Source organism: Rutidosis leptorrhynchoides, chromosome 2 (assembly GCF_046630445.1).
Source record: "Rutidosis leptorrhynchoides isolate AG116_Rl617_1_P2 chromosome 2, CSIRO_AGI_Rlap_v1, whole genome shotgun sequence".
In the NCBI taxonomy this organism is placed as follows: domain Eukaryota; kingdom Viridiplantae; phylum Streptophyta; class Magnoliopsida; order Asterales; family Asteraceae; genus Rutidosis; species Rutidosis leptorrhynchoides.
The window spans coordinates 106,877,692-106,887,355 of record NC_092334.1 but is presented as its reverse complement, the minus strand read 5'-3'; the positions used below and the strand labels follow the sequence as shown (position 1 = coordinate 106,887,355).

Genomic DNA, 9,664 nt, shown 5'->3' with positions numbered 1-9,664 from the left:
TATTTCAATTAATCAAGTCTTAACAAGTTTGCTTGCTTAACATGTTGGAAACACTTAATCATGTAAATATCAATTTCATTTAATATATATAAACATAGAAAAGTTCGGGTCACTACAAGAAAGTTCCGGTGGTAATATGTATAGTGGAAATCTGGGTTGTCGTGAAACTCGGATAGTATTATTGGTTCGGTATGAGTGTGTATCATGAAGGATACTGTATTTTCCCTGTTGAGAATGTTATCATGGAGATCATTAGTAGATTATTCCACTTTATGGATGATTGTGAGACGGAGAGTATCGATCCCGATTGTCTCGTATAGAGACACGAGGATGTTGTTGGTTCACGTGGGTGTGATTCCTAGTGATGCTACCTGTTAGTCACATTGAAATGTCAAGGCCATCCTTAATGGACGGTCTAGGTAGGAGGATTCACCCTGCATGAGTGAATATTTTTGTGGGTCATGGGGCAAATCGCGAGTTGTTATGATGATAATTCGCTGTTGACTGGATTCTAGTTCACAAATGGTTTCCATGCTAGTACTAGGAACCTGTAGTGTATGAATGTGTTGTTGGGTTTAGGAGAGAAACCCTGTGATGAAGTGTTGATGTTTCGTCTGACTCGTGGTGTATTATTGTCGTCCTGGATTAATCCAGTGACGGATGGTCGTGTGCAGATTGATTGATGGGAAGGTGGTGCTCCTAAGTGATTATTTTGGGGTTACCGAAATTTCTTCGTTGAAGGAATGACCCAGTTGTGGAGCCGGAGGAAGTTGGTTCTTGATTCGGAGAACGTTCGTGATTAACCGGTTGGGTGATGTGTTTATGAACCGACGAAGTATGGAGTTTTAAGGAAGCATGAATCCTTCTCAATTTGGATTAATGCAAGTCATAATTCACGACGTAGTGGATTTAGTAGATCGCGTTGGGTGATGTAGTTATTGATGTAGCTTGTTGTGAGTTGTAGCCGAGAGGACTTGAAGAGATACGTGGTGTTTTTCCTATTTTCCTAAGCGGGAATTCTGGACTTCGAGAGTATGAGATATCGCTTGTTACGGTGGTGCACGCTAGTGATTATTAGCGTGTGGTGAGATCTTCAAATTTGCAGAAAATGTTATGGATGTCGGCTTGGTTGTGCTTCGTAGGATCGTGAGGCGTGACAACGATGATTGTCTGTGAATTGTTCTACTTTTAGGACGATTATGAAGCACGGCTGTTGTAATATGATGCGTTAGTGTATGAAGTGAGATTTCAAATGAGTGATTACTACATGTGTGACTCCGCGTTGGGAGCGAAAATGTTCGAGGGAGAAGTGCTTAACTTCTAGTGTAGGTGCGGATCACGAGGACGTGATCTAATTTAAGTGGGAGAGAGTTGTAAGATCCTGAAATTTTATGCATTAGAAAGTGTTCCTGAAAGTGTCAGTAAATGTGTGCATCAGAAAGCGCCACTAAAAGTCTACCTAATACTTATGCATTTTCAGAATTTACATCAGAATCAGACTCAGACAATATTTGTCCCTGAAAGAAGTTGCTGTTCAGTTTCAGTCTCAGTTCAGTGGGACGCCGTCCAGTTTTTGGGACGCTGTCCACCAATGAAAGATGGGATGCCATCCAACCATTTTGGACGCCGTCCAAATGGTCTGACGGGCCAGCTGTTGGAATTTTAATAAATTAAAAGGGGTATTTGTGTCTTTTCACATGTGGACAGATTTGTAGCCTTAATATCAGTTTTAGATCCTATTTTGGATCATTTTGACATCCACACATCTCTCTCATCTTATCTTAGAGAGAGAAGGAGATTTTAGAGAGTGAGAGCTTGGTTTGAGGAAGAAGATGTGTGAATCGGGTCAAGTCGCGAGAGTTAAAGTTGTTCCCTTCATTCTCGGCTACGTTTTGATTGTTATGGTAAATTCTAAATCCGAATTTCATTGTTAAGATTCATGTTTGAGTTAGGGTTTGTGTTAGTTAGAGTTATAAATCCATTTATTGTGAAATTTGGGGGTTTTTGGGTAAGATTCATGTAAGTAAGCCTAATTGGGTGACTTAGGGTTTCGATTGATGAAATTGTAAGTTTGGATCTTGCATGTGTTGGTTAAACCTTAGAACACTTGTGTACTTGTGATTTTGGTTTGTGTTGACTTGATTTGGGGTGTAAACCCTAATATGGGTCAAAATGGGTTTTGTGTTGAAATGGGTCAAGTGTTATTGAATTTTGATGTCAAATGATGATTTTGAGATACAATCACTAATTGTTAGTAATTGTAGGTATTTTGGGTGTAATTTGACAAGTCAAAGTGAGTTAAACCTAATTTGGTCAATGAAAGTCAAACATTGGTGTTAAGTGTTAAATTGGTGATTTTATGACATAATCACTAGTAATGGTGCTTATGGGTCGAACTTAACTTGTTTTAGTGGTTAAGTGCAATTTGGGTCAAGTTGCACTTATGGGTTGGTTTTGTATGATCAAGTACATTAAGTGTTATTGTGTACTTGTTTGAATGGGTCGGAATTACCACCCGTAGTGGTAGTTGGTGAAGTCCACTTTAGGTGTCTAAATGGGCGGATTGTGGAAGTAGGTATAAACCCTTGGTTAAAGGTGTTGGCATCGAATTCTCTTGTAGAGAATGTATGTTGATTGTTTGTATACCTATATGCATATTATAGGTAAAAGCTTGCTCAGTTGCGTTTGGTCCACAGATTGATTGAGGCCACCCCACAGATCTTACATCTATGTTCCGGGTCTGCAGAGATTATTTCTCGAGGGTAAACAACAATCAACAGTATATGCCACACGCTGAGCAGCTATTGTCTTGTACTGGTACCTTACAGCCGCTATACGGAAAATCATACCAACAAATGTCGCCACCCGTCTCAAAGACCACCAAAACCACCAAGAACATGAAGGCAACCGAAACAACCTCATCAAAAATAACACTTGAACCAGTTGATGAAAAAATCATTGAGAACATACCAGTGGATCAGCTAACTCTTGAAGAAACTTCAATTGAAGAAGAGGACCAAATGCACACTGGTAACACCGATGATCAAGTTCATGAAACTATACCACGATTGAAGAAGCCATTGATGGGGAGTTCTAATGGAGGAATGTGGAAATCCAGGCGAGGAACACACAATGTTTCTTTTTAAAGGATAGTTGATGTGAATGTTAAACACAACAACAGAGGAAAGAAATCTAGCCAATATTGTCACCATTGATTTTTCTTTAGAATCATCATCTAGTCGACCAAGTACTCCAATTCAAATTTTCGATAATCCATTTTTTGAACCCAACCTCACAATTGAGAACCCGGAGGATATTCAAGGACAATTCAGAGATCCTGAACCACTAATCATTCCTCCTGAACCACAAATTACTCATCCAGAGATTGTCGAGGAAGAAACCATTAAATCAGAATCCTCTAGTGATTCAGATTCAACAAATTCAATCATGGAAAATTAGGAACCTCTAAGTATGGATGACCGAATGAGGGCTACACGCACTGGCCAAGGTCATGCAATTACTCAACCAGACATTAATGCGCCAGATTATGAAATCAAAGGATAAATCCTACACATGGTAACTAATCAATGCCAATTTAGTGGTACACTGAAGGAAGATCCAAACGAACATCTTCGTACCTTTGATAGGATCTGTACTCTATTCAAAATCAGAGAAGTTGAGGATGAACAGATCTATCTCATGTTATTTCTCTGGACTTTAAAGGGAGAAGTCAAAGATTGGTTAGAATCGTTACCTGAAGGGGCGATTGATACATGGGATGTTTTAGTTGAAAACTTTCTTAAAAGATTCTTTCCGGCATCTAAAGCCGTGAGACTTTAAGGAGAAATTATTACTTTCACGCAGAAGACAAATGAAACTTTATATGAAGCGTGGACAAGATTTGGAAAGTTGTTGAGAGGATGTCCTCAACATGGTTTAGACAATTATCAAATAGTACAAATATTCTACCAAGGATGCAACATTACTACACACAAAGACATCGACATAGCAGCTAGTGGTTCCGTTATGAAGAAAACCGCAACTGAAGCTTACAAAATTATTGATAACACAGCCTCCCACTCACATGAGTGGAATCAAGAAAAAGACATCGTTAGATCATCTAAAGCGGCTAGAGCCGATTCTAGCCATGACTTTGATTCCATTTCCACAAAGTTAGATGCTTTTGAGAGACGAATGGAAAAGATAACTAAAGATATTCACCCAATACGAATTAGTTTTGAGCAGTGTGGAGGACCACACTTGACAAAATATTGTCTCAGTATTGAACAAACAATGGAACAAAGAGAGAATGTTTCATACATGAACCAAAGGCCTGGAAATAATTATCAAAATAATTATCAACCGCCAAGACCAAACTACAATGAAAATCAGAATTATAATCGAAATGTTCCATACAACAACCAACAAGGTCCTAGCAATCAACAAGTATCTAACAATACTTACAATCAGCAAAGACATATTTTTTCAATTAAACCACCACAAACCGATGATAAAAAGCCAAATTTAGAAGATATGATGCCGAAGCTAGTTGAATCTCAAACGCAGTTTTTCACATCTCAGAAACAAACCAATGAACAAAATGCTCAAATATTTAGAAATCAACAAGCTTCTATTCAAAATCTGGAACAAGAAGTAAGTAACCTAGCAAGGTTGATAGGTGAAAGAAAATCGGGGAGTCTACCTAGCGAAACAAATGCTAACTCACGGAATGAAACAGCTAAAGCCATTACCACAAGAAGTGGTATTACACTTAAACCACCTGAAATACCTGTAATTTTTGATGACTCTATTCCCACTAGACCGGCACCACAGCCTGAGCAAGAGAAGGAAACAGATTCGGTAGTTGAAAAGGTTAATGAAGATAACACAGTTAAGGCAAAGCCTTATGTTAAACCATACCAACCATCGCTTCCTTACCCGAGTAAAATGAGAAAAGAAAGACTTGAAGCCGAGCAATCCAAATTCTTGGATATGTTTTAACAAATAAATGTCAATCTTCCTTTCATTGATGTGATTTCAGGAATGCCTAGATATGCTAAATTTCTGAAAGATGTAATCACAAATAGAAAGAAAATGGAAGAACTCTCGGCTATTACAATGAATGCTAATTGTTCTGCAGTGCTATTGAATAAACTACCAGAAAAACTCTCAGATTCAGGAAATTTCACAATTCCATGTTTTCTGGGTAGTCTTAGTTCAATTGAAGCACTGACAGACTTAGGTGCTAATATAAATTTAATGCCGTATTCACTATACGCTAAACTAGACCTTGGAGAATTGAAACCAACACGAATAAGCATATAACTAGCAGATCGATCAGTAAAATATCCTAGAGGGATAATGGAGAACATGCTAGTTAAAGTTGGTACTTTAGTATTTCCAGTAGATTTTGTTATTCTGGACATGGAAGAAGATTCTTGAGTTCCTTTCATATTAGGAAGACCATTCTTAAACACGGCTAAAGCAATAATGGACGTGTTTGGTAAGAAACTGACCCTAAGTATAGAGGACGAGAGTGTTACCTTTTCTGTTGATAGAGCCATGCAACAACCACAATCCGCAGACGATACATGTTATTATATTCAAACTATAGATTCACATGCAGAATTGTTAGAAGAATTTCTAGAATTACAAGGAACAGGAGAATGTTCTTTAGGAGAAGGAACTGAATCAATTAATGAAGCTGAAATGTTAGCCGCACTTATGGCTAATGATTACGAACCAACAAAAGAAGAACTTCAAATGCTAAAAGGGGAAGACAGATATCGATATAAATCATCGATAGAAGAACCACCGATATTAGAGTTAAAGCCACTTCCAACCCATTTGGAATACGCTTATTTACATGGTGAATCTGAATTACCTGTAATAATCTCTTCTTCTCTTACTGAAAATGAAAAATCTCAACTCATTTCTGTGCTAAAAGCTCATAAACCAGCTATTGCATGGAAGATTCATGACATTAAAGGCATAAGTCCTTCGTATTGCACACATAAAATTCTTATGGAAGAAGGTCATAAAACATACGTGCAACGCCAATGAAGACTAAATCCAAATATGAAAGATGTTGTTAAGAAAGAAATATTAAACTGCTAGATGCAGGTTTAATTTATCCAATTTCTGATAGTCCATGGGTAAGCCCAGTTCAATGCGTACCTAAGAAGGGTGGCATGACTGTTATCACAAATGAAAAAGATGAGCTTATTCCTACTAGGACTGTAACATGATGGCGTGTTTGTATTGATTATAGAAAATTAAATGATGCCACCAGAAAAGATCACTTTTCCTTACCTTTCATTGATCAAATGTTGAAAAGGTTAGCTGGGAACAGTTACTATTGTTTTCTTGACGGTTTCTCCGGATACTTTCAAATTCCAATCGCACCCGAGGACCAATAGAAAAGCACCTTCACGTGCCCTTATGGTACTTTTTCTTACAAACGCATGCCATTTGGACTTTGCAACGCCCCTGCAACCTTTCAAAGGTGCATGATGGCGATTTTTCACGACATGATAGAAGAATGCATGGAAGTTTTCATGGATGACTTTTTAGTTTTCGGTGATACTTTTGAAACATATCTAGTTAATCTTGAACGGATGCTTATTAGATGCGAGCAATCAAATCTAGTACTTAATTGGGAGAAATGCCATTTCATGGTCAAAGAAGGCATCGTTATTGGTCATAAAATTTCAAAGGAAGGAATTGAAGTGGATAGAGCTAAAGTAGATGTAATTGCTAAACTTCCACATCCCATCAATGTTAGAGGAGTTAGGAGTTTTCTAGGGCATGCCGGTTTTTACCGACGTTTCATAAAAGATTTTTCTAAAATTGCCACTCCCATGAATAAACTCCTAGAAAAGGATGCTCCATTCATCTTTTCGAATGAATGCATCAAATCTTTTAATATTCTTAAAGAAAAACTCACTAATGCGCCGATCATGATAACTCCAAATTGGAATCTACCGTTTGAACTCATGTGCGATGCAAGTGATTTTGCAATGGGAGCCGTTTTAGGACAAAGGATTGAAAAACCATTTCAACCTATTTATTACGCTAGTAAGACGATACAAGGAGCACAAACGAATTACACAACTACTAAAAAAGAACTCCTTGCTATTGTCTTTGCTTTTGACAAATTTCGTTCATATCTCGTTCTAGCTAATACAGTGGTCTATACCGACCATTATGCTCTTAGATACCTATTTTCAAAACAAGATGCCAAACCAAGATTAATCCGTTGGATCTTACTCTTACAAGAATTTGATATTGAAATCCGAGACAAAAAGGGAGCAGAAAATCTCGCTGCTGATCATCTTTCTCGTCTTGAAAATCCTGAATTAGAAGTTCTAAATGAATCGGCTATACAAGACAACTTTCCTGATGAATATCTATTGAAGATTGATTATAATGAAATTTCATGGTTTGCAGACTATGCAAACTACTTAGTATGTGGATTCCTTGAAAAAGGGTTGTCGTACCAAAAATGAAAGAAATTCTTTAGTGATATAAAACACTATTTCTGGGAAGATCCACATTTGTTTAAAAGTTGTCCTGATGGAATAATCCGCCGATGTGTATTCGGAGATGAAGCTAGTAAAATCTTAAACCACTGTCACACAGGACCAATAGGAGGGCATTATGGGCCTCAACTTACAGCAAGGAAAGTCTACGATGCTGGATTTTATTGGCCTACAATTTTCAAAGATGCACACCTTTTTTGTAAATCCTGTGATGCATGTCAAAGGGCCGAAAAAATAAGTCAACGTGATGAAATGCCATAAAATGTCATTCAAGTATGTGAAGTATTCGACGTTTGGGGTATTGACTTTATGGGTCCATTTTCAAAATCTCATAATAATCTCTACATTCTTGTTGCCATTGATTATGTATCTAAATGGGCGGAAGCACAAGCTCTCCCAACTAACGATGCACGAGTTGTAGTCAACTTTTTAAAACGTCTTTTTACAAGGTTCGGAACACCGAAAGCTTTAATAAGTGATCGGGGTACTCATTTTTGTAATAATCAACTTGAAAAAGTTCTCAAAAGATATGGAGTAACTCATAAAATCTCCACCTCTTATCATCCACAAACAAGTGGACAAGTTGAAAATACCAACCGAGCTTTAAAACGTATTCTAGAGAAAATCGTAGGATCAAACGCAAAGGAATGGTCCATGAAATTGGAGGATGCACTCTGGGCTTTTAGAACAGCCTACAAAACTCCAATTGGCACCACACCCTTTAAACTCGTTTACGAAAAAGCATGTCATCTTCCAGTAAAAATTGAGCACAAAGCATTTTGGGCTTTGAAGACATGTAATCTTGATTTACATGAAGCTGGACGTCTACGATTAAGTCAATTAAACGAATTAGAAGAATTAAGACACGATGCATATGAAAATTCGTTAATCTATAAGGAAAGAACAAAGAAATGGCATGATAAAAGAATCAGAAGTTCAAAAGAATTTAAGGAAGGAGACAGAGTCCTTCTTTTCAATTCACGATTCAAGCTATTTCCTGGAAAATTGAAATCAAGATGGTCTGGACCATTCATAGTCAAAAGAGTTTTCCCGTACGAAACAGTAGAGTTAATAAATTCAAATGGGAATGAATTTAAGGTTAATGGTCACAGAGTTAAACATTACATAGATAATCCAATGGAAGTTGAAGATGAAGTTAATCACAATTTCGATACCACAGCTAACTAAGCGTGGGAAGATTCGAATCTTTTAAGGGTAATATGAATTTCTGTTTGAGTTAGATGTTCTGTTTTCATGTAGTTCTCGAGAATGGAATCCGATTGGTCTTTTCCTAGCAGACCCTAAAAACTAGTCTTCTCCCTCCATTCTGAATTTTTATTTCTTTTAGGTTTTACGAGATGAAGAATTCCTTTGATCTGACCCATGGTCTACTACTACACGCTATGATTACTAAACATAATAATAACATCTTCCCGAGTGAACTGGTATCATTCATAAGAGGCAAAATGGACGAAGTGAGGAAAGAACTCAGGAAAGATCATCATAAGACACATTTTGGTAAAGAAAAATCAAAATCCGCAACAAAAAGAAGAGCACGACACCTTGAAAGATGTCATAAATATGGAAAATGGTCACACGAAGGGAAATGTTCGAACAATCAAACACATTCCAATACCGAGTTCGTTACTTTATGCAGAAAAGGACCGTTCATATGTTTAGAAGAAAAGTTATTGAAGAATCGAGGTTACACTTATGTAGCTATGGAAAACCAAATTGAACGACTCTCCTATGAGTCGACTAAAGCAGGTCTCTGAGAATTCTATCTCACAGGTAAGTATGTACAGTTTTTATTTGTTTTTATTTATCGCTTTTAACCTTTTGATAATAAACGCTGAATCGTTCGCTATAAAGTATTAAATTGATATTCAATAAAATTAGGTATGAGAAACCGAAATTATTGATATCATACAAAAATTTGTTACATCACTGCGAAATTTACCGTTTATTCATAAGGTATAAATATTTTTAATCAATCAATTAAAAATATTTTAAAAATTCGTCAGGAGTAAAACTAGGTAAAATAGCCGAAATTACTTTACCCAAAAGAGGGACGTATATTTTTGTAAATATTTGATTGATTAAAATGGGATAAAAGACCAAAA

General features: G+C 37.0%; 1 non-coding gene across 1 annotated transcript; it reads right to left on the bottom strand.

Moving 5' to 3' along the window:
• Positions 1-3,831: 3,831 nt before the first annotated feature.
• Positions 3,832-3,938, bottom strand: LOC139894715 (small nucleolar RNA R71). Its single transcript, XR_011775201.1, has one exon. It is a non-coding gene; the product is annotated as a small nucleolar RNA R71 (small nucleolar RNA).
• Positions 3,939-9,664: the final 5,726 nt, after the last annotated feature.